The sequence below is a fragment of the Scyliorhinus torazame genome, chromosome 14 (assembly GCF_047496885.1).
Source record: "Scyliorhinus torazame isolate Kashiwa2021f chromosome 14, sScyTor2.1, whole genome shotgun sequence".
NCBI lineage: Eukaryota > Metazoa > Chordata > Chondrichthyes > Carcharhiniformes > Scyliorhinidae > Scyliorhinus > Scyliorhinus torazame.
The window spans coordinates 211,095,752-211,121,439 of record NC_092720.1 but is presented as its reverse complement, the minus strand read 5'-3'; the positions used below and the strand labels follow the sequence as shown (position 1 = coordinate 211,121,439).

At 48.6% G+C, this 25,688-nt stretch overlaps 1 protein-coding gene and 1 long non-coding RNA gene across 2 annotated transcripts in view; both read right to left on the bottom strand.

Moving 5' to 3' along the window:
* LOC140390449 (butyrophilin subfamily 1 member A1-like) overlaps positions 1-25,688 on the bottom strand; it is a 273,313-nt gene that overhangs the window by 193,720 nt on the left and 53,905 nt on the right. The gene's annotated exons all lie outside the window — the stretch shown is intronic.
* LOC140390462 (uncharacterized) lies at positions 18,145-22,194 on the bottom strand. The gene is made up of 2 exons (XR_011934644.1): positions 21,634-22,194; positions 18,145-18,277 (listed from the first exon to the last, which is right to left on the bottom strand). It is a non-coding gene; the product is annotated as an uncharacterized lncRNA (long non-coding RNA).

Sequence of the window (25,688 nt, the reverse complement as noted above, 5' to 3'; positions counted from 1 at the left end):
GGAAAGTTTAGAGGAGATGTGCGAGGGACGTTTTTTACACAGAGGGTGGTGAGTGCCTGGGACTCGCTGCCGGGGGAGGTGGTGGAAGCAGGGACGATAGTGACATTTAAGAGGCATCCAGTCGAATGCGTAAATAGGATGGGAATAGAGGGATACGGCCCAGAAGTGCAGGAGGTTTTAGTTTACAGGGGCATCATGATCGGCACAGGCTTGGAGGGCTGCAGAGTCTGTTCTTGTGCTGTACTGTTCTTTGGAGTTTGTTCTTTTGGCATTTGCCTTTGTGACACTCTAAGGAATGTGTTAGGAGGAGGAGAAAACCTTCGTGGTTGAATAATTGGGACTTTGCTGGATAGTTGGAATGAAAGTAGAATTAGATAGAGCAACACTACCACTCCCTGGCAATATGTTCCCTTCCAGTCGGGGAACACTTCAGCAGTCAAGGTAATTCAGCCTCTGATCTCCGGGTAAGCGTTCTCCAAGGCAGCCTTCAGGACCCGCGACAACGCAGAATCGCCGAGCAGAAACTTATAGCCAAGTTCCGCACACATGAGTGCGGCCTCAACCGGGACCTGGGATTCATGTCGCATTACATTCATCCCCCACCATCTGGCCTGCAAAATCCTACCAACTGTCCTGGCTTGGTACAATTCACACCTCTTTAACCTGGGGTTACCCCATCTCTGGATCTGTAAAGATTTAATCACCTGCTAATGCTCGCATTCCTAGCATTGTTTGGCATCTTTGAATTTGTCTATATATGTGTTTCTGGAACAGACCTCTTAATTCACCCGAGGAAGGAGCAGCGCTCCGAAAGCTAGTGACATCGAAACAAACCTGTTGGACTTTAACCTGGTGTTGTCAGACTTCGTACTGTGCTCACCCCAGTCCAACGCCGGCATCTCCACATCATGGCAATATGTGGTATTGCAGGAATAATATTCGATTTTAAAAAACCAATCTCCACCTAATGGCTGCCGGTGATATTGCAAAGAAACGTTTCCTTCTTCAATTAACCAGTGGGTAATGCTGTATAAATATAGTTCACTTGCTTCTTGTCAGCAAAACAGTATACATAAAAAACAAACTCTGTCTACAGGTGTATTTAAAGCCTGGTTATTTCGAACAATCTTTTAAAATTATTTAGTAAGAACAGGGGGAGGCCATTCAGAGCTCGTTTGTTTCACCGTTCAACTGGATCAATCATCTTATTTATTATCAGGACCATTGTCACTACTTTTCTGATGATATACCTCCTGGTTTACTCTGTATTGGCGTTTATTGAGGGACAAGAACAACTTTTGACGGAGTTACACCGCCATCTGCTGGCTGAAAGCGATATTTTACAAATTATTTTTGTCCCGTAGTACCGCTTCCGAGCACGTGGTGGGGCTATTGCACAGCTTTTTTCCAAATGTTTTAATGAAATGAAAATGAAAATTGCTTATTGTCACGAGTAGGCTTCAATGAAGTTACTGTGAAAAGCCCATAGTCACCACATTCCGGCGCCTGTTCGGGGAGGCTGGTACTGGAATTTTGTTGATAGACAATTCTGTTGACTGTTTTTCTAACGAGTTCAAGACCAATGACTTTTTAAAAAAATATAAATTAAGATTAAATTAAGTATTAAATAAAACAATTCTTTTTTGTTTCCAATTAAAGGGCAACTTAGCGTGGCCAATCCACCTAGCCTATACATCTTAAGGTTGTGGAGGCGAAGCCCACGCAAACACAGGGAGAATGTACAAACTCCACACAGACAGTGATCCAGAGCCAGGATCGAACCTGGGACCTAGGCGCCGTGAGGGATCAGGGCTAACCCACTGCGCCACCATGCTGCCCTATGACGTTTTGAGTCATGCAACGAACGGCACTATGAAACTTCGAAGACATTTGCTGTTGTAAAGTAAGTGGAAGTGTACAGGAAAAAAGAAAGAGAACACGAGAAACAAGCTGTCCCAATTCTCCACGGCACCTTTCTATTAATCGCATTTTCACAGTCCAGGGTCACAAACTATCCCCCGAGGTGAAAGTGATTTATTGTACTTCCTTCAAGTTCGTGTACAGTCTTCACTGCTGGAGATTGTCTCTAAATGCAGATTGCCAAATCGGAACATCTCTGTTCAGTCTGTTAGCATGACCCTGAGCTCCCAGGCATCTGTCCTTTTCATTCTCTGTCCCAATTTCACTGCAACTTTGCTGTTTTGCCCATCTGCACTGTTCCAATGAAGCTTAATCAAAGAAAGGACATTTTTGTTGAGGCTCTTCATCACTCAACATCGAGTTCAACAATTTTAGATCGTAAATGTTATCCCTATTTTTTCAGAGAGAATCTTCGATTCTCATTTGTGTCCACTTTTGGATGTTACTTTGTTTCTTTATTTGTCCCATTATCATCACTTTTTGTCATTTACAGGTCTTCCCTCCATTTACAGGTCTTCCCTCCATTACAGGTCTCCCCTTATCCTGCCCTTGTACATGCTTAAAATCCGTCACATCTCAACCCTTTTATCGAGTTCTGATAATAAGGTACAGACACGAAACGTTAACTCCACTTCTCTCTGTACAGATGCTGCGAGGTCCTTTGCATTTGTATTAGCGCCATCCGGTGGATGTGATCGGCGCTGAATGATATTTGCCTGCAGTGCCGTTTCTCGCCAGCCGGTGGCGGTGCTGTACCCTTTGCACCGAATTCTCAGCGCCGCCTGTGGGATAATTTATTGACAGCAGTACTGGTCATCGCCAGCTGGTGACAATATTGCACTGACTAGTTTTTAAAGTTGAACGAGACTCGGGTTTAAACACCGATTTCCCGCACTATCTACATGTTGTTTGATATATTTAATATGTAAAAAGTCTATAGATCTTTAATTTACTCAATGACTGAGTCTCCATACTCCCCTGGAATAGAGAATTTCAAAGATTTACCACTCTCTGTTCCCGGTTCCTCATGAACACTAAGGACCTCACCAACATCAACCTCACCAACATCTCACTCAATCCCTCCACTGCCTCTGTGTTGTCAAACTGCTTGTCTAATGTACTTTGGATGTGTTAAAACTTCCTCCTTATAAACTCTGCTGTCCATCACAAAGCTCATTCCCTCACCACTGAACCCAATCCTTCTCCACATTCGCTGTTGTTTGAACCAGATTGTTTTCATGTTGTGGAGATGCCGGCGTTGGACTGTGGTGAGCAAAGTGAGAAGTCTTACAACACCGGGTTAAAGCCCAACAGGTTTGTTTCGAATCACTAGCTTTCGGAGGAAGGAGCAGTGCTCCGTAAGCTTGTGAATCAAAACAAACCTGTTGGACTGTTCAACTAAAATAAACTGTTTTGTTCATTTACAAAGCCGTATGTTCTCTGATCACTTGAACTACAAAGACCTCACCATCTGTCCAGACTGAGAACATAACAACAGACAGTTTGGCCAATCCGACTGCCTGATGCCCAGGAACTCTGCCGCCTCCCTCAGTCTGAGTGACAGGTGTTCCGACGAATCCACATCCCTACTGTCCAGAAAACCCACCTCCCTCAGTCTGAGTGACAGGTGTTCTGGCCAATCCACATACCTACTGTCTGAAAAACCCACCTCCCTCAGTCTGAGTGACAGGTGTTCTGGCCAATCCACATCCTTACCATCCAAAAAACCCACCTCCCTCAGTCTGAGTGACAGGTGTTCTGGCCAATCCACATCCTTACCATCCAAAAAACCCACCTCCCTCAGTCTGAGTGACAGGTGTTCTGGCCAATCCACATCCCTACCATCCAAAAAACCCACCTCCCTCAGTCTGAGTGACAGGTGTTCTGGCCAATCCACATCCCTACCGTCCAAAAAACCCACCTCCCTCAGTCTGAGTGACAGGTGTTCCAACGAATCCACATCCCTACCGTCCAAAAACCCACCTCCCTCAGTCTGAGTGACAGGTGTTCTGGCCAATCCACATCCGTACCGTCTGACAAAAACCACCTCCCTCAGTCTGAGTGACAGGTGTTCCGACGAATCCACATCCCTACCGTCCAAAAACCCACCTCCCTCCGTCTGAGTGACAGGTGTTCTGGCCAATCCACATCCGTACCGTCTGAAATAACCCACCTCCCTCAGTCTGAGTGACAGGTGTTCTGGCCAATCGACATCCCTACCGTCCAAAAAACCCACCTCCCTCAGTCTGAGTGACAGGTGTTCTGGCCAATCCACATCCCTACCGTCCAAAAAAACCCACCTCCCTCAGTCTGAGTGACAGGTGTTCTGGCTAATCCTCTCCCACAAGGATATTCCCTGGAAGGCTGCCCCTGTTCTAGTGCGGTTTTGACATTTCCAGACAATCCAAATCGCTTTAAAACACAATGTAATACTTGGAGAAAAATCATTCAATGTAGAAATTGACAGCAACTAGTGTGTAAATAGAATCTGCAATGTGATGTTGGAGGACATTCCAGTTCCAGATTTGTTTGGTTGCAGATAATTTTTTTCTCAGGTCTTCACTGTTTCATTTCCCAATTAACTGAACTCTCTGCCGTCTTGTTCTCCAACCTTTCACCAATGGGAACAGTTTTCCAAACTCCTCAGTCCGGATCCCTCAGGATTTTGAACAGTCCAAAGATGTGCAGGTCAGGTGGATTGGCCATGCTAAATTGCACTTTAGGGTCGAAAGGTTAGGTGGGTATTATAATCTGCCCGGATCCTATTGGTTGGATCCAATTAGTTATCCTATGATATATTTTAGGGTCCAATAAACTTAATAGAATAACAAAAATTAACTTAGGGACAAATTAAAAGGGGCCGTTGCTGGTAGGGGCACTGTCTGAGAACAACAAAGACCAATGGAAACTTCAGATCGACAAATCATAATGTGCAGAGAGGGGTTGATGAAGCAATCCAACCCCTGTGGTGCCCAGAGGCACGGAAGGCCTCAAGTGTGCCCATGGACACCGCATGCTCCCTATCCAGGGCACCCTGCTGCGAATGAAGCCGCTGAAGAGGGGCAGACAGTCCGGTCGGACGACCCCCGTGGTTGCTTGCCGCCAGGACCTATTAATAATGGCGAGTTTGGCCAGGCCCAGGAGCAGGTTTATGATGAGGTCCTCCATCTTCCCCCCTCCTCTCCGTACCGGGTACCCGTAGATTAGGGGTGTGGGGCTGAAGTGCAAACAAAATTACAATGAAAGGTTTGTCATGAAACCAAAAAAGAGTGCAGCCTGGAACATTCAACATTGACATGGCTCAAAGATTCCACAAGACTGCAAAAATGGCAGGGCCCTTGGGCATCTGTGAAATGGTGCTAATGGTGGTTACAGGGTATTGTTGCATGCATCACCCTCCACCACAGGTCACCAAGATTGAGGGGGAGGACACCTCCGTAGAGGGACTTCCAGTGGGGACCTCCGCTGCCAAACGCAACGAGGCACGCCAAGGCATTTCTATATGGCGGGCAAGGGCAAGGAGGTGGATGGTGTACAGCAGCAGCCCGTACAGGAAACCCCACCGTGCACAGGGCTAAATCGCTGGCTTTGAACGCAGACCAAGGCAGGCCAGCAGCACGGTTCAATTCCCGTACCAGCCTCCCCGAACAGGCGTCGTAATGTGGCGACTACGGGCTTTTCACAGTAACTTCATTTGAAGCCTACTTGTGACAATAAGCGATTTTCATTTCATTTTTTTTCATTTTCATTTATCCCATAATCCTTGGGGAATATGAGCTCCCCCAATGAGGGGACGGTGGGGGCAATCATTAGCAGTAGAGCTCTATAAATAGAGCTGGCCAGGGTGGTACTGGCTGGAGAAGGAATCAGTAGTGAACTGCTGGTACTCTGAAGATATTGTTTTTTTAAAGTAAATGTTTTCCAAATAAGGGGCAATTTAGCGTGGCCAATCCACCTACCCTACACATCTTTGGGTTGTGCGGGTGAAATCCATGCAGATATGAGGAGAATGTGCAAGCTCCACACAGACAGTGACCCAGGGCCGGGATCGAACCCCGGTCCTCAGCACCGTGAGGCACCGTGTACATATTGGTGTAAATAAAGTTACTTTCTGTCTGACTCTACAAAAACATGGCCCTCACAAAAGTGGGTTACAGAACGGGACGGGCCAGTGTGCCTGGCTAGGGTGCTCTTTCAGAGGGTTGGTGAAGACTTGATGGGCTGAATGGCCTCATTCTGCATTGTCAGGATTCGGTGATTCTGTGACCTGCAGCAAATATTCTCCAAACCTCTTGTCTCAGGAAAACAGTCACATTATTTTCCAATCAATCAATGTCAGGGAAGCGCCTCACTCCGGACCCAATCTCGTGAATCTTATCTGCACTCTCGCTCTCAAATATCATCACATATGTTTCATGAAGTGTGAGTCTCTTAATGCTCCACACAATGCTCCAGTTGAGGAAGAACTAATCTTCTATAGAAATGTATCATATTTCACTTGCTCTTCTATGACCCAATGATAAAGCCTCGTGTTATGTATGTTTTATTAACGGCTCTATCAAACTCTCCTGTCACATTCCCTTATCTACATATGTGCCCAGGTCCCTCTGCTCCTGTAGCAACACTACAATTGGACCCCTTATTTTATATTGTATCCTCATATTCTTCCTACCAAAGCGAATCACTTCACACTTCTCTGCACTGAATTTCACACACCACTGCCTCTTCCACCAACCAGTCTATGTCCTGGAGAAATTCTACCCCATTCACAAGTCACAATGATTCTACATTGTGTATCTACTGCAAGTTTTGAAATTGACCCCGTACACCAAGGCCTAGGTCAGTAATATCTATCAGGGGAAACTAGGGCCCTAACACTGAACCCTGGGAGCTCCACCAAAAATCATCCTGCTGTTCATAAAACATACATTAACCACAAATCTGTTTCCTACCACTCAGCTAAATTTCCAGCCATGTTACTACTGTCCCTTTTATTCCATGAGCTATAACATTGGTCAATAGCTTTAAATTCCTGGGGGTCACCATCGCCATCAGTCTGTCGTGGTCATATTTTCTCATATACCCATGCTTGTTTTCTTCATTAATCCATTAAACTTCCCAAGTGAATATTAACTTTGTCCTGAATTATTGTTTCTCAAAGTTTTACCAAAACCACCGTCTCCCCCTGTAGTTTGCCACTCACCATCACGTATCTGCCCCCGTTATCCGCCACTATAGTCTTTGCCTCGAACATTACCCGCTTCCCCACTAATATAACCACCCCCCTGTTTTTCGCATCTAGCCCCGAATGGAACACCTGCCCCACCCATCCTTTGCGTAGCCTAACCTGGCCTATCAGTTTCAGGTGCGTTTCCTGTAACATAACCACATCTGCCTTAAGTTTCTTAAGGTGTGCGAGTACCCGTGCCCTCTTTATGGCCCCTTTCAGCCCTCTCACGTTCCACGTGATCAGCTGGGTTGGGGGGCTTCCTACCCCCCCCTTGTCGATTAGCCATCCCCCTTTTCCAGCTCCTCACCCGGTTCCCACGCAGCTGTATCTCCCCCAGGCGGTGCCCCCCCACCCATCCCCTCCCATACCAGCTCCCCCCTCTCCCCAGCAGCAGCAACCCAGTAATTCCCCCCTCCCACCCCCCCCCCCGCTAGATCCCCCGCTAGCGTAATTACTCCCCCCATGTTGCTCCCAGAAGTCAGCAAACTCTGGCCGACCTCGGCTTCCCCCCGTGACCTCGGCTCGCACCGTGCGACGCCCCTCCTTCCTGCTTCTCAATTCCCGCCATGATTATCATAGCGCGGGAACCAAGCCCGCGCTTCTCCCTTGGCCCCGCCCCCAATGGCCAACGCCCCATCTCCTCCACCTCCCCTCCTCCCCTCATCACCACCTGTGGAAGAGAGAAAAGTTACCACATCGCAGGATTAGTACATAAAACTCCTCTTTCCCCCCTTTTTAACCCCCCTCTTCGCCCCCCGCATTCGCCCCACCACTTTGTTCAAACGTTCTTTTTAATAACCCGCTCATTCCAGTTTTTCTTCCACAATAAAAGTCCACGCTTCATCCGCCGTCTCAAAGTAGTGGTGCCTTCCTCGATATGTGACCCACAGTCTTGCCGGTTGCAGCATTCCAAATTTTATCTTCTTTTTATGAAGCACCGCCTTGGCCCGATTAAAGCTCGCCCTCCTTCTCGCCACCTCCGCACTCCAGTCTTGATAAACGCGGATCACCGCGTTCTCCCATTTACTGCTCCGAATTTTCTTTGCCCATCTAAGGACCATTTCTTTATCCTTAAAACGGAGGAATCTCACCACTATGGCTCTGGGAATTTCTCCTGCTCTCGGTCCTTGCGCCATCACTCGGTATGCTCCCTCCACCTCCAACGGACCCGCCGGGGCCTCCGCTCCCATTAACGAGTGCAGCATCGTGCTCACATATGCCCCTTCCGGGTGCGGCTCCCTCCACACCCTCAGGAAGACCAAGAATCCTCAGGTTGTTCCTCCTTGCGTTGTTCTCCAGTGCCTCCAACCTTTCCACACATCGTTTCTGATGTGCCTCGTGCGTCTCCGTCTTCACCACCAGGCCCTGTATGTCGTCCTCATTCTCGGCTGCCTTTGCCTTCACGACCCGAAGCTCCCGCTCCTGGGTCTTTTGTTCCTCCTTTAGCCCTTCGATCGCCTGTAGTATCGGGGCCAACAGCTCTTTCTTCATTTCCTTTTTGAGCTCTTCCACACAGCATTTCAAGAACTCTTGTTGTTCAGGGCCCCATGTTAAACTGCCACCTTCCGACGCCATCTTGGTTTTTGCTTGCCTTCCTTGCCGCTGTTCTAAAGGATCCACTGCAATCCGGCCACTTTCTCCTCCTTTTTTCATCCGTATCCAGGGGGGATTCCCTTCTGGTTTACCGCACAGTGTTTTTAGCCGTCAAAATTGCCGTTGGGGCTCCTATCAAGAGCCCAAAAGTCCGTTTCACCGGGAGCTGCCGAAACGTACGACTCAGCTGGTCATCGCCGCACCCGGAAGTCCATAAAATGTATCATAAGCATTACAGAGCATTTCGAATTGTCTTGACTGTACATTTCCGTCAGAGCTACACATTGCCTTGACTTCCATTCAATTTTGATATTATTATACACATATCACTCTTTACATTACAATTCCTTCTTAAATAGTTACCTTGTCATGTTTGTATTATACACATATCACTCTTTACATTACAATTCCTTCTTAAATATTTACCTTGTCATGTTTGTTTTATACATTGGAGTGTTGGTGGCCCAGACCGAGGGGGGTTTGCACTGTTACCCGCCCCTCGGTGTGCATTTGCTGGGAAAACCTTACACAGTGGTCTTTCCCCATTGCGCCTTGGCGGCAGCTGCCCCAAGCTTGAGTGCGTCCCTCAGCACGTAGTCCTGGACCTTGGAATGTGCCAGTCTGCAACACTCGGTCGAGGACAGCTCTTTGCACTGGAAGATCAGCAAGTTTCGGGCAGACCAAAGAGCGACTTTCACCGAGTTGATGACCTTCCAGCAGCAGTTGATATTTGTCTCAGTGTGTGTCCCTGGAACAGTCCGTAGAGCACAGAGTCCTGTGTCACAGAGCTGCTCGGGATGAACCTTGCCAAATACCACTGCATCTCTCTCCAGACCTTCTTTGCAAAGGCACATTCCACAAGGAGGTGTGTGACCGTCTCATTTCCCCCACAGCCACTCCGAGGGCAGCGTGCATTGGTGCAGAGCCTTCGGGTGTGCATGAAGAATCTGACAGGGAGGGCCCTTCTCACCACCAGCCAAGCTAGGTCTTGGTGCTTGTTTGTAAGTTGTGGTGATGAGGCGTTCTGCCAGATGACTCTGGCAGTCTGCTCAGGGAGCCATCCAACGTCCTCCACGGTCTCCTTTTCCCTGAGGGCCTCGAGGACATTACGTGCTGACCACTGCTTCATTGCCTTGTGGTCAAAGGTGTTTTTCTTCAAAAACTTTTCCACTACGGACAGGTGGTACGGTACGGTCCAACTACTTGGAGCGTTCCGCGGCAATGAGGCCAGGCACATCCTTCGTAACACCGGGGACAGGTAGAACCTCAGTATGTAGTGACACTTGGTGTTTGCATACTGGGGGTCCACGCTCACGGTCCATCTTGGATCTCCAGATGAATTTGAAGATGGCCCGGGTGACTGCTGCGGCGTAGGGTCGGGTTATGGGCCAGACCTTCGCCACGTACAGTAGCACCGAGAGTACCTCACACCTGATGACCAGGGTTTTGCCCGCAATGGAGAGGGAGCGTTGCTCCCACCAGCCCAGTTTATGCCTTGCCTTTGCTATGCGCTCCTGCCAGTTTTTGGTGCACACCCCAGCAGCTCTAAACCATATTCCCAGCACCTTCAGGTAATCTGACCTGACAGTGAAGGGGACAAAGGACTGGTCGGCCCAGTTCCCAAAGAACATGGCCTCGCTCTTGCCACGGTTTACCTTGGCTCCCGAGGCCAGTTCAAACTGGTCGCAGGTGGTCAAGAGCCTGCGTACAGACGCAGGATCCGAGCAGAAGGCGGCAATGTCGTCCATGTACAGGGAGGCCTTGACTTGCATGTCTCCACTGCCTGGGATTGTCACTCCTCTAATACCCGGATCCTTCCTGATGGACTCGGCAAAAGGTTCTATGCAGCACACAAACAGGGCAGAGGAGAGAGGGCAGCCCTGCCTGACTCCGGATTTGATCTGGAACTTTTCTGATTCCCACCCATTGATTGAGACTGCGCTATAGATTCTGCTCCTGGCAATTCAATCAATGCCACGTTCGGCTCAAGTGAATGTTTCAGGTTTGGAACCAAAACGGAGCAAAACAATTCTCTTCATCCCTCACCTTGTCCCATTGAAGAAAATGATTAACAGATCGTTCATTTCATTCACTATTTGTAGATCCTCGCTGAGTGTTAAATGGCTGCTGCATTTTCCTACCTGAAGGCATCCACCGCAATGGCCAGTACGACATTCCATTTGTAGGAAATATCTGGAATTAAACAGATGCTGGAAATACCCAATAGCATCTTTCGGAGAGAGAGACAGACAAGAGTTAATTTCACTATCTTTCCCCAGCCATTTCATTTTGTTCCCAGTGCTGTGTAAGATTGGTGAGGTAACAGGTATGAAGCAAATGCAGAGACAGGGGAAGCAGTCAGGGGATGTGCTTTTCCACAGTGTACCCGAGGTGGCAGATTCTTGCTGTACTTCAACTAAAATAGAAACAGCCAAATATTTTCTCTTGTTCACAGATGCTGGTTTTTCCAGTGTAGATATTCCTCGAGCCAAGTCTACAAAGTTGGGCAGGCAAACATCAGTTGGAATATACTTTAAACGTATATCAAAACCTCCTTGTTCAAAGACCACCAAGTGCTTGAATGGGTTTGTGTCTGACAGATGTTTGCATTTATTTCATTGTATGATTAAACCAACGTAGAACTCTGTGTGACAATTTTAATCTTACATAGTCCAAAGATGTGCAGGTTAGTACTAAATTGCTCCTAAATGTCCAAAGGTTGGATGGGGTTCCAGGGATTGGGCAGGGGATTGTGCCTGGTGGGTGTTCTTTCGAAGGGGCAGTGCAGACTCGATGAGCTGAATGGCCTCCTTCTGCACTGCAGGGATTCTATGATATCTGGCCCTTTACGTCAGGCTGAGCGACAATATCCCATTGCTGCAGAATCCCTCAGGGCTGTCGGGATATAATAGGGGATTTAGAGGAACAGGGAATAGTTTAGAAACAGCCTCCTGCACCAACTCACCTATTTGGCCAGGGGGGAAATGCTGATGTGTCGGACAGACTGACCATTGACTAAACCATTTTGAATGTAGTCACCCCCCGCATTCATCCAATTGGGAGAAGCCCATCTTCCAGATTGAATTCCCTTCATCCACGACACAGGGGGTGTCATTCTCCGACCCCCCCGCCGGGTCGGAGAATGGGCGTTGGCCGCCGTGAATCCCGCCCCCGCCCCCGCCGAAGTCTCCGCTCCCGGAGATTGGGCGGGGGCGGGAATCCGGCCGCGCCGGTTGGCGGGACCCCCCGCTGGATTCTCCGGCCCGGATGGGCCGAAGTCCCGCCCAGGAATTGCCTGTCCCGTCGGCGTAAATCAAACCTGGTATTTACCGGCGGGACCAGGCGGCGTGGGCGGGCTCCGGGGTCCTGGGGGGGGGCGCGGGGCGATCTGACCCCGGGGGGTGCCCCCACGGTGGCCTGGCCCGCGATCGGGGCCCACCGATCCGCGGGCGGGCCTGTGCCGTGGGGGCACTCTTTCCCTTCCGCCTCCGCCACGGCCTCCACCATGGCGGAGGCGGAAGTGACTCTCCCCACTGCACATGCGCGGGAAACTGACAGCGGCCGCTGACGCTCCCGCGCATGCGCTGGGAAACTGACAGCGGCCGCTGACGCTCCCGCGCATGCGCCGCATTTCCGCGCCAGCTGGCGGGGCAACAAACGCCATTTCCGCCAGCTGGCGGGGCGGAAATCCCTCCGGCGTCGGCCTAGCCCCTCAATGTTGGGGCTTGGCCCCCAAAGATGCGGAGACTTCCGCACCTTTTTGCCGGCGCGATGCCCGTCTGATTTGCGCCGGCTTTGGCGCCAGTCGGCGGGCATCCCGCCGTTGGGGGAGAATTTCGCCCAGGATTTTCATCGGGTTGGATATTTCCAACGGACTGTGGGCAATACCTCTTGACGTGGATTCCCGATCTACATTCACCTTTACAACAGGGGAAAGACAATTTACCTGGACCCGAGTCCCACAGGAGTTTCAGACCAGTCCGGGGAGATTCCACCCAAATATGGCCAAAGCCATTGAGGAAATAGATTTTACAGGGACAGGGGGAGTTTTACTGCAAGGCGTGGATGACCTCCTTTAGACCTCCGATGGCCAGTGGAGCCACACCCTGGAGTTAATACAATTACTGCGAGTCAGCGAGGAAGCAGGACTAAAAATTAACCCTACAAAGGCTCAAGTGGGACAAGCAACAGTCACCTACCCGGGTTAGCTCATTTCTCAGGGATCCAAGACATTGCCCCCTGAACGGAGACAGGCCATTCGGCCCTTCCAATTCCCCGGACTGTCCGAGGGCTCCGGCAGATACTGGGACTGTTTAACTATTGCCCGAACTTTATAGACAACTGTGCGGGAATAGTCAGCCCCATTCCCAATCTGGGAAAAGGGGGCCGAGCTTCAAGTGAGGAATGACAAAGGGCAGAATGGACAGAGGAGTGTGAGGGGACATTTACCCTATTAAACAGCGAATGGCAACAGCTCCAGCGTTAGTGCTGCCAGATTTGAGTGGCCCATTCCATTGATACTGTCCCAACACCAGGAATGACTACAGTGCTGCAGTGAGGCAGCTACACGGACACTGGGAGCGAGCTGCAACTTATTACTCTAACCCGCGATCAGCAGTCGCTGTGGGGCTGAGCAGATCCATTCCAGCAATGGACTGTGCAGCCTGCCCAGTGAAAGGGAGGGAACCGCTCACGGTGCTGGGGGAAATAGTCTGACACACGGGACATGGCATCGTGCAAATGGTGAATCTGGGGAGGCTGAAGCCCGGGTCTGATGTCAGAAGAGCTCAATGGGCGAGTCTGCTACTGCCCCCCAATGGCCGGATGACCACAGTCAGGGATGATGGGAATAACCCCCAGGATATCTGAATGTTGAAGGCGAGGATCATGTTTGCGATACAGAGACAGGGGATGAGGAAGTGGACAGAGTGAGGCAGGAACCCCTGGAAGGGGCGGAGATAACGTTATTTGTGGATGGATCCCGGAAAATAACAGCCGGGGACCCGGGAACAGGATGGGCAGTGGCCCAAGGCGGGTTCCTGAAGGCAAGCGGCCGGGTAGCGGCCAGTAAATCAGCCCAAGGAGCAGAGTTAGCGGCCCTGATAGAAGCATTGGGACTATCCAGGGGCAGGCGAGTCAATATCTCCACCGAGAGCCGCTGTGCCTTTGGTGCAGGACATGACTGTGCGGGAGCCCGGAGTGGGCGAGGGGACGTCAGCTCTGGTGGGCAGCCGCTCCCACAGGAAACACTGATCGAGAACTTACCCAAACATTCAAGAGAGAGGAGGCGGCAGTTATTAAAATCAAAGGCCACAGGAGAATGCAAAGCCCTGAACAGACAGGAAATGATCAGACAGACAGAGCAGCCACAGAGACAGCGGCACAGGAAGAAGCGGAGGGAGAGGACAGTGTAGCTGTCTCCAGTCTGACAGAAGTGAATATACTGAATGGACACAATAGTTCAAAGGCAGAGTGGGGGGAATGGGGAGCAATCCCAGATAGTGATGGGGTCTGGAGGAAAGAGGGAAATGTAGTTGCCCCGAAAAGTATCAGAAACTGTTACTGGGAGTTTCCCACGGGACACAACACACCGGCCGGAATAACATGTTGGGCCTGATGGGCCGGTGCTGGTGGTGGGAGGGGTTAGGAAGGGACACAGCCCAGTTATTACCTGTGCCCAATATAACCCTGGAAAAGCAACGGGAATAAAACTTCACCACCAACCCCGTCCTAGGGACCCTGGGAACAAACACAAACCGATCTCACCGGCCCATTCCCCCCATCAGAGGGAAAGAGGGATTGTTTAGTAATAATAGATCAGTTCACCAGATGGATGGAAGCATTCCCCACCCGGGGCTGCTCTGCCTTGACTGCGGCTAAAATACTCGAGGGAGAAAGAATCCCAAAATGGGGAGTTCCAACTGAAATGGAGCCAGACCCGGGCACTCATTTCCCCAGGAATATTGTCAGGGAAGTGAGCAAACCGATGGGGATCGAGCAGAAATTCCACAAATCCCATCACCCACAAAGCTGTGGAATGGTTGCGAGAATGAATCTTAAAACATCGACAGCAAAGGAAATTCGGGAAACCGGGGAAGGCTGGGCAACAGTCTCTCCGGGAATTCTGATGTACCTACCGGCCACTCCAAACCCAAATCCCGGATTTCCACCCTTCGAGTTAATGACGGGCCGAGACATGCAATTACCTGAGGGGTTATTCCGGGAGGAACCGAGGCGGGACCCCTCAGGGAGAGGATCCGGGAATATGGGAGGGAATTCAGCAACAATTCCACATGATTGGGAAAGAAGTACAGGGAAGTATTGGGAAAGATGGACAAGCAGTACAGGATATAGAGCGAGAGGAGAAATGGGAAACACCAATAGTAGCTCAGCTCGGTGAGAGGGGAATGGGAAAAGTGGGGCGGGAAGGGAGCGGTTTGCAGCCGCGGTGACAGGGACCGGAGCAGCTCATTGTGACAGTGAGACAGCCAAATTATTGATCCGGAGACAGGGAGTGGGTGGCAACACTCTACTCAACTAAAACTGGACAAGGGTGGGGACCATTGTTAAATGTTTCACAGGAACCTACTGACTCCCATTCCATTCCTGGGACCATGGGAAGCAGCGACTGGGAATGTGGGGAACAGCAGGGACCTACATCCCGGACAGTCTGTTCACTTCCCAACTGGAGGAAGAGGAGAATGAATCAATAAACCCAATATCTGGATATGGGATTGAGTGACTCCCACCAGTCATCGGACACAAGTAATCCTGTCACCATGGGGAGCAAGCAATATGGAGAGAGGGGTTTCCGTGTCCCGAGAGAGAGCAGGCCTGCCAATTGGAATTGCGGCTCCGGGCTGTGATTGGGGTAAGAGGAGCTGGGACGGGACTACAGCCTGGGAACCTGGCACTATGTTTTCTCCGAGAGGTTGGCGATTTGAAAAGGGCTTGAGAAGGGGAAACCTGTTCATTGAGCCCTCTGAACTGGGACTGCGAGTCGAGGTAGATTCAGAGGGTAATTTAGGTCTGAAAGGAATATCTGACTCAAATACAGGACTAGACTTAAGGACATATTCATGTGATGTCACAGAATCGGATGGATCATATTGGTTGGTCGATCCTCGATTAAACATAACAGCCGGATAGACCCATCTTCCCCCTTTTGTGTGGGAAGCCGGACTAGACGGTCTTTATTGTCAGGAATGATGTCCTCGGGTAATAGGTAGACTGGATTGTATTGATGTTAGATGTTATAATCTTAGCACGTGTGGCTATAAAAAACCTACCCAAGGTTCAAAAATGCTCGAGTTTCCCCCAGTTGGGTTAGCGGGGATTGGGAAGGCTAAAAGTTTACTACATGATGTGACAATGGTGTCCTTAGGGGTAACACACAATGTTTCTGGGTTATTGGAAATGTTACATTCCAAATGCAGCGACCACCCCAAAGCTATAGAATGGATACAGTCCAGATCCAGGGTTCCAGGTACCGGATTGCTCCGAAATCCCGAATGGGGCAGCACGGTAGCATGGTGGTTAGCACAATTGCTTCACAGCTCCAGGGCCCCAGGTTCAATTCCGGCTTGGGTCACTGTCTGTGCGGAGTCTGCACATCCTCCCCGTGTGTGCGTGGGTTTCTTCCGGGTGCTCCGGTTTCCTCCCACAGTCCAAAGATGTGCAGGTTAGGTGGATTGGCCATGATAAATTGCCCTTAGTGTCCAAAATTGCCCTTAGTGTTGGGTGGGGTTACTGGGTTATGGGGATAGGGTGGAGGTGTTGACCTTGGGTAGGGTGCTCTTTCCAAGAGCCGTTGCAGACTCGATGGGCTGAATGGCCTCCTTCTGCACTGTAAATTCTATGATAAAGACATAAAATAACCACCCTGGGAGATATTTGGAAATGCAAACTCGGTAGTCAACTCAGTCTAATTATTCAAACTGAACAGCGCCTCCTCTTGGGTGTGGAGAGAAGTCGGGGCTACGGTTTGGAGCTTATGGGACCGAGTCCGCACTGACCGCCATAGATTTACAGGGTGAAGCTCTTACAGACACTGAACCGAACAGCTCCGGGATAGTTAAAGCTGTGGAGACACAGGCCTGGCCCGGGACCTGCTGTGGGGGTTCGTTCACACATCGAGGATTTCAGATTCGGGACTATTCCCCGATATTTATTTGTCTCCCTGGACAAATTACATTTTCTTACCATCCACCCAGACAGACATGAATTGTTGTCACTCGGCCAGGTGGGGCACAGAGAAAGGAGCTATAAAATTCATCGTGGCTGTTCCACAGGAAGGCGCAGCTAACGGGATCTTTGAGGACAGTTATAGATTTGAATCAATGGGGACAGAGAAAGGGGGCTGGGTTTACCGAGCCGGGTCTAAAGGATACAAAACCCTGAAGGAGGGCCTGACATATGTAAGCACTGCAGAATGCTGCTCAGAACCGGAACATAGTGAGTGCTTGTCACAGCTCAGAGTCTCCACACAACAGCAAAGTAACCGTTGACATCTTACCAATGAAAGAGACATTTGAGGCGGTGCACAGATCCTCAATTTTATTGAGGAAGCTGAATTCTTCAAATCAGACTGCGTCTGAAAAGTGTAACAGATATTACAAGGACACAATGTATCATTGAGAGGCCAGTTTCCGGCAGAGAAACTGCCTGTTACAATTCAAGCTCTATTCTGCAATGTGAATCATGATTGAGTTTATCCCAACTCCATTTACCCACCTTAGCTCCATAACCCTTCATACTCTGGGAAGCTCCAATTGTCCCAGTATCCACAGGCTGCGGGTGGAGAGAATTCCACATTTTTCGGAACTGAAGGTCAAGATGACCTTTCATCAGTGTTCTGAAAGCTGAAACATTAATTCTATTTGTCTCCACAGGTGCTGCCTGACCTGCTGAGTATTTCCAGCATCTCTGTTTTTATTTCAGTTTTCCAGCTCCCGCAGTATTTTACTCTTCTTCCTGTGTTATGGAATTGTCTGGGAGGATCCGGCCACAACAGGAAATCCATCGCATCATCTCCCCTGACCTGCTGGGCAGAGAAACATTCCAGAAACGGGTGGGAAACTGCCTGGGCTCGTCTGGTCAGTGTCAGTTGTAGTTCAGTGGCAGCGCCCTTATCGCTGAGTGAGAAGAGAGTGGGATCGATCCCAATCCACACTTCAGCACATAACCGGAATTGGAGGGATCTCGCTGATCTCAAATCAGCTCCATGACCCCAAGAGCGAGGAAAGAAACTTTGTTCTTTGCTTCCTTGCAGACAAAACCGAATCTCACATTTCCCTCGCCTCTAAAGATTTCCTCTGTGTGACAGGATGTATTTCCCTAAACCAAACCTGTGACACCGTAATCCTTCCTTTTGGTGAAAATGTATCAGTCAACCACAGACATCAGATTGATGGAGACATTCTGGTCTCACATCTCTAACATATTTAATAGCAGAAAATAAAACAAACACTTCAATCTGTTACTTTATAATGTTGCTCAGTTATTTTTGGAAAACGTGCCGTCGGATGTACTCTCCTGAAATAAACAAAAACACAAATGTTAACACACAGTAAACTGATGGCCGTCCACAAATAGAGTAAAAAATCCTCGACTTTCTAGCCTGAAAGAAGACGAGTCAATAGTAAAATGTTCAGCAAATTGCTGATCTCAGCTGCCAAGAAGCTGAAGGGAAAGTTTTGGGTTTTGGACAGGAGTGGATGTGAATTAATGGAAGGAAGCGATTGGAAAGCGAATTAGAAAAGGTGAGTGAATAAAACAGGAATAATCGAGTAAAGGTTCAGTGAAGTGGACGGGCTGGTGCTCAATATTGAGGGTGAATCACTGGAGAACTGTGACAGCGATTTTTACCGACAGGCACAGGGTCAGCAAGAAACAGGAATAAGTGCTGGGGAAAACCAAACACAGAAAATAATAGAGGATGTACTGACACCAGGAAGAACACTTGTAAAGACAGTGAGACGGGCACAACAATGTGAAACTGCAGGAACAGGAGGAGGCCATTCAGCCCCCTGAGCCTGTCCCATAATTCTATTAAATGAAGAGACCCTATCATGGAGGGGATAGTTCAGAACCCAGAGAACGTGGTTAGGATAAAGATGGAGTTGGGAAGGTGCAGGAAGATTCTGCCTGTGGGTAGTGATGAGTGTAGGAATGATGATGGAGTTAGTTACCTGAAGACAGGTCTGTGCACATTGAAGATAAATGACAAAAGGTACTGGAGGAGCCGGAAGGAGTAAATGACAAAGTAAGAAAAGGTGAAGATTATTCAGGAAATGAGAGCCAGACCTCACAGGAGTGAAATGAGGAAATATTTCAAGTTAAAGAGGGTGGTCGAAGTCTGCAACTCCCTTCCCCAGATGGCAACTGATGCTGGATCGAATTGAATTTCAAATCTGAGACAGAGAGATGTTTGTCAAGCAAAGGTTAATGGGAAAGGCGAGTATCTGGAGTTCGATCGTAGCTCAGTGAGTGTCTCACTGAAAGACAGATCAGGTTTGAGGGTTAAATACCTCCCGCTGCTGTTCTTATGTTCTTTCAGGAGAAATTTGAATTTTGATGCCCTTTTGAGTTGTTTGTAGGAATATTTAGTGAATGTTTCAGAAATAAAACTAATCTCAGAAGTTTATGGTCAAAATTATAAAGAATAAGAATAACATTTCAGCTCAGTGGCAAATAATCAAAACAGTAAACACTGAACTAATAAATAACGATAATGATAAAAATAAAACCTTGTTCACCAAGATACTGGAGTCACATCATTTTCGACAGACAGGATGACCAGTGAAAACAGTCTGTACTCTCCCACAGTCGATCACTGGTGAAGTTTATAAGCTACAACTTCAAGAAGCTCCGTTAACAGCTCACCGCTGATGTGGACACGGTTAACAGGGTCCCGAGTGTTCTCCTTGTGTCGACATTGCTGTTGGCGTCACAACTGCACATCTAAATACTTTGTAAATGTTATTGGTCTCTGCCTCCACCATGTTTTCAGGCAGTGAGTTCCAGACTCGCACCAGCCTCTGGGTGGAAAGGTTTTCCTCACATCCCCTCTGAACCTTCTGCCAATCACCTTAAAGCTATGCCCCCCGGTCACTGATCCCTCAACGAAGGGAAAAGGTGCTTCCTGTCCACTCCACCCATCCTCTTCAAAATTTTATACATCTCAATTACGTTCCCCCTCAGTCCCCTCCATTCCAAGGAAAACAACCCCAGTCTATCCAATCTCTCTTCACAGCTAAAACTCTCCAGCCCAGGCAACAGGAAGGTGAAATCTCCTCTGCACCCTTTCCAGTGCGATCACATTCCTTCTGCAATGTGGATTTGAGAACTGCACACAATACTCTAACTGTGGCCCATTCAATGTTTTATACAGTTCCTGCATTGCCTCCCTGCCTATTAAACTCTAAACTTTTCCTGATAAAGGGAAATATACCATATGCCTTCTTAACCACTGTATCCACCTGCCCCTCCTACCTGAAGAAACCGGTGTACATGCACACCAAGGGCCCTCTGATCCTCAGTACTTCCCAGGGTCCTGCCATTTATCCTGTATTCCATTGCCTTGTTTGTCCTGCACAAATGCATCACCTCACACTTATCCGAACTGAACCCCATTTGCCACTGATCAGCCCATCTGACCAGTCCATCTATATCCTCCTGTAATCTCAGGCTATCCTTCTCACTAATTACCGCCCCACTAATTTCCGTAACATCCGCAAACTTATTGATCAACCCTCCTACATTCAAGTCTCAATCTATATGCAAACCACAAACAGAAAGGGCCCCAACATTGATCCCTTCGGACCCTACAGGACACAGGCTTCCAGTCAGGAAAATACCCCTCGCCCATCATCCTCTGCTTCCTGCCACTCAGCCAATTTTGGATTAAATTTGCAAAATTTCCTTGGATCCCATGGGTTCTTACACAAGAAATGGAAGAACTCTTGCGAGTACTGACAGGCAGAGAGATCTGGGCGTGCATGTCCAGCGATCACTGGAAGTGGCAAGGCACGTGGATAAACTGGTGAAGAAGGCATACGGCATGCTGGCCTTCATCGGTCGTGGTTCCAATATAAAAATTGGCAAGTCATGTTGCAGCTGTACAGGACCTTAGTTAGGCCTCACTTGGAATATTGTGTACAATTCTGGTCGCCACACTACCAGAAGGATGTGGATGCTTTGGAGAGGGTACAGAAGCGGTTTACTCGGGTGTTGCCTGGTATGGAGGGCATTAGCTATGAGGAGAGGTTAGATGAACTTGGTCTGCTCTCACTGGACTGACGGGAGTTGAGAGGCGACCTGATAGATGTCTACAAGATTATGAGTGGCATGGTCAGAGTGGATAGTCAGAAGCTCTTTTCTAGGGCAGGAGAGTCAAGTACTCGGGGACATAGGCTTTAAAGTGTGTGGGGAAAAGTTTAGATCAGATGTCCGAGGCAAGTTTCTTTTACACAGAGGGTGGTTAATACGTGGAATGCGCTGCCTGGGGAGGTGGTGGGAGCAGTTACGATAGCAGCATTTTAGGGACATCTAGACAAATATATGAAAGGGTGGGAATGGAAGGATACGGACTCCCTAAGTGCAAACGGTTTTAGTTTAGTTAGGTACCATGGTTGGCGCAGGCTTGGAGGGCAGAAGGGCCTGTTCCTGTGCTATATTGTTCTTCGTTCTTACCTTCGTTATCAGTCTCTCATCTGGAATCTTATCAAAGTCCTTGCTGAAGTCCAAGTAGATTACGTAAGATGTATTGCCCTCTTTGAAAAATTCAATGAAGTTGGTCAGACATGACCTCCCCTTAACAAAACCATGCTGACTTTCTTGATTAATTCCTACCTCTCCAAATACAGATTAATTCTGTCTCTCAGAATTACCTCCAATATGTTAGACTGGCTGGTCTGTAGTTTCCTGGTTTATCCATTCCTCCCTTGTTGAATAATGGTATCACATTGACTCTCCTCCAGTCCTCTGGCACCTCTCCTGTTGCCAGAGCAGAATTGAAAATTATTGCCAGCGGCCCTATTTCCTCCCTTGCCTCATTCAAAAGTCTGGGATACATTTCATCTGGCTCTGGAGATTTGCCAATTTCTAAGTCTGCCAGACCACTCAGAATCGATGTTTACTTCTTTGATTTTAATCACAGTCGTTCTTCCTGATTTCTGTACCCACACGTCACTTTCACGAGCAAACACGGACACAAAGTTTTCATTTAGAATCCTACCTATGTCCTCCCGCTCCACATACAAATTACCACTCAGCTCCTTAATTCTTTCCCTAGTTACCCTTTTACCCTTAAATGGACTTGTAAAGCAACTAAGGATTTTCCTTTATTTTACCTGCCACTGTCCTTTCATATTCTCTCTCCTATAAAGATCCTTTTTGCACATTCTGTACACCTTGAGGGAGTCTGCTGTTCTGAGCTCTCGCTATCTGTCATAAGCCTCCCTTTCTCTTTTTACCCAAGGCCGCTCCAAATACAGATTAATTCTTTATCCCTCGTGATCCAGGGTTTACCCTTTTTCTTTGTTGGAACATGTTGGCCCTGCACTCTCCCTATTTCCTTCTTGAATGTGTCCCACTGTTCAGCCACAGATGAATCTAAACATGTCCAGTCCAAGTCCACTCTGAACAAATCATTTCTGATCCTAGTAAAGTCGGCCTGCCCCCAGTTTAGAACTTTGATTTCAAAATAATTTCTTAACTGCTCTTTCAAACGTGTCCCTGCAGCTTCAATCACTTACTTACATGGACACCAAGGTCCCTCTGTTCCTAAACTTCCTTTACAGGTTCTCCCTTTAGTTTAGACTGTCTATCTATATTTGTGGGTTTCCTCCGGGTGCTCCGGTTTCCTCCCACAGTCCAAAGATGTGCAGGTCAGGTGGATTGGCTGTGCTAAATTGCCCTTAGTGTCCAAAAAAGGACAGGTGGGATAGGGTGTAGGTGTGGGGATAGCATGGAGGTATGACCTTAGGTAGGATGCTCTTTCCAAGGGCCGGTGCAGACTCGATGGGGCGAATGGCCTCCTTCTGCACTGTAAATTCTATGATGATTCTTAACAAAATGATTTACTTCACACTTCTCTGAATCAAACTTAATTTGCCACTTGTCTGCCCAAACAAATATATCAATGTTCCTTTTGAAGTTCAAGACTATCCTCATCACAGTCAGCAATGTTTCAAATCTTTGCATTATCTCTAAATTATGAAATCAAGCCCTGGACACTAGTGTCTCAGTCATTAATATATATATATCAGAAAGGGCAAGGTCTCAACTCAGACCCCTGGAGATCTCCACTAAAAACCTTCCTCCAAACTTAAAAAAGCCATTGATCACAACTCTCTGCTTTCACCGTCATCGAGGAATATTTGAGCTTTAATCGGAGTGAAGAGATTTCCCCTTCCACGCTATGGGACACACTGAAGCTAATCGTTAGAGGGTAAGGCACAGGGAGGCGGAGGTTGGCGGACACCACCTTAGAGGTGGACCGCCAACACTCAATCAGACACCAGAATTGCTGGCAAGGAGGAAGAAGGGAGTTTGGGCTTCTTTGCACAGAGAGGGCGGTGCGCTGGCTGCAACATTCACGCTGGGGGCAGGGGGAAGGGGTTGCTCTTTATGAACACCATGTTTTACCATTAAGTCCATTACAGGGCACTTGATAGCAAGGCACTGAATCACTATTAGGAGTGGGGATCATGGTTAAATGTTCCCATTCTCAAACTAAGGATATTGAGGCGAACTGTCGTACATCAGATCAGGAAAAATCAAATTTGGGTTTTCTGAGTTGCAATCAGTCTGTTTCATGTCACAGACATTGGGCCTTTAGTGGAGGTGGAATAAGAAACAACAGTCGTTCTTCCTCAGGCTAATTCTGTCCATTGTATTTCTTCATTTCTTTTAAAGGAGAATTTTGCCTCAAACCCCTTGAGTGTAAAAGACACTGAATTGTTGTCATAATATACACACAGGTATATGATGGTGCACAGACAGACAGTGATTGACACACAGGATGACCAGTGAACACACAGAAAACAGCAGCCAATCACCAGACAGGACACGACCACTATAAAGCCAGAGGGCACTAGTTTTCCCACTCTCTCGGGACCCAGCCTCTGAGACAATCAGAGCCTGTGAGCAGCAACTAGAACACGCACCATCTGGTAGTAAGATACTCTGGTCAGGTTAGCCTCGGGTCTCCAGTCAAGTCAGCATAGTGTCAACCCACAGTTTAAGTATGTTTAATTGTTAAGAGTTCAATAAAATCGAGTTGCATTTCTCCAAGTGTTGGAAGCCTGTCTCTCTCACTGCTGCAGTAAACGCAGTCCTCGCAGACCCAGCTTACCCAACACATCAGTTCTGACACAATATTCTGTTCAGTTCAGGGCAGTGAAAACTCCTAAAGAATGTGTTCTTTAAGATTCAGGTCTTGTGAGAAAGACATTCCCCCTTCCCCACCCCCCCTCAATGAAATGGAAGCCCCTCTTATCTGGGCCTGTTACCGGGTGGACAATGCCTCCTCCCATTGACGGCTCCCAATTTGATCTCCCAGTAACCACTCTTGCTGGGTGGGGCCTTCAGGCTGTGGTGAGGTCTGACTTTCACTGACCTCACACTGACCTCTGCTGAGAGCAACAGAACGTCATCACTCTGAGTGACAGGGGCTCCGACCAATTCATTTCCCCATCTGCTGGGACCCGCCTTCCGCGCTCTGAGTGACAGGTAGGTTGGCCAATCGGCGTATACGTTGCCAGAAAACCCGCCTCCCTCATTGTGTGCGGCCCAATAACTGACCAATCCACTTCCCGTCCCACGCTCGGTTTCTCGGTCCCTTTGTGAGTGGCAGTTTGACCAATCCACTTCCGTATTCATCGGAAACCCGCCTCCCTTAGTTTGAGTGACAGGAAGAGCGACCAATCGGCTTCAAGAATCCCATTAACCCACCTCACTTGCTGAGTGACAGGAATATCAACCAATCAGTTTTCCCAGTGCCCGGTAACCGCCTCCCTCACACTGAGTGACAGGCCCTCTGCCCAATCCGCTTCTCTATTCTCCGGAAACCCGCCTCCTCACTCAGTGACGACACAAACAAGGTGTTGAGTTTCTGCTTCGGAATAATAAGCACAATATGACCAGGTTCCATTTACAGAGAACATTAATAATGTTTTAATAAAACAGGTAATTATATACCAGTGATTTCAGGATTATTTCTCTGGTGTGGACAGTGATGAGACAGAGCAGACAAACCAGAGATAAATTACTCACCCAGTAAGGAAACAAAAAACAAAATCACCAAAACATTATTGTCACTCAGCTGGAATCACCCTGAGCTCAGGAACCATTGGAACCATCCGCACCCCCTGTGACTGAGACCCACACCCAGCAGCTGACAGCTGGCAGGAGGCAGGGAGATGGTGTGAAATTATGGGATGGATCTGTTAGTGACCTTTAATCCCGCAGATTGTCAGCGGGGCCGAGTTTTTCCCGTCAATATTCCGTCCCGGACTGAAGATGGGAAAGATTCTCTCAGTGAAAGTGAGGGTGAAAGTGTGGAGATGGGACATGTTGTCCGCATTGTAAAATGACACCTGTCCCCCCTCATAGTCCAGGAAAACCCCGATCTTCCCGGGATTCACACTCGGGGTGAGGGGGGTCCCAGAGGGGGAGGTGGCGGCAAAATAACCAAATCCGGGCTCCAGCCACAAAACCCAGAATCCAGACTCAGGGATCAGGGAGATTCCCCCTTTCCTGGTCACAGACTCTCGGGCCACTCCCAGCCACCACCGAGTCTTCTCCCCAATCCCCACCTCCCAGTAATGTCTTCCTGATGTGAATCCCTCTGATCCCAGGACACATTCCCAGGAATGAAACCTCTCCGGGGTGTCAGGCAGCGGCTGCTGTTTGTCTCCGGGTCTCACACTGGTCCGGTCCT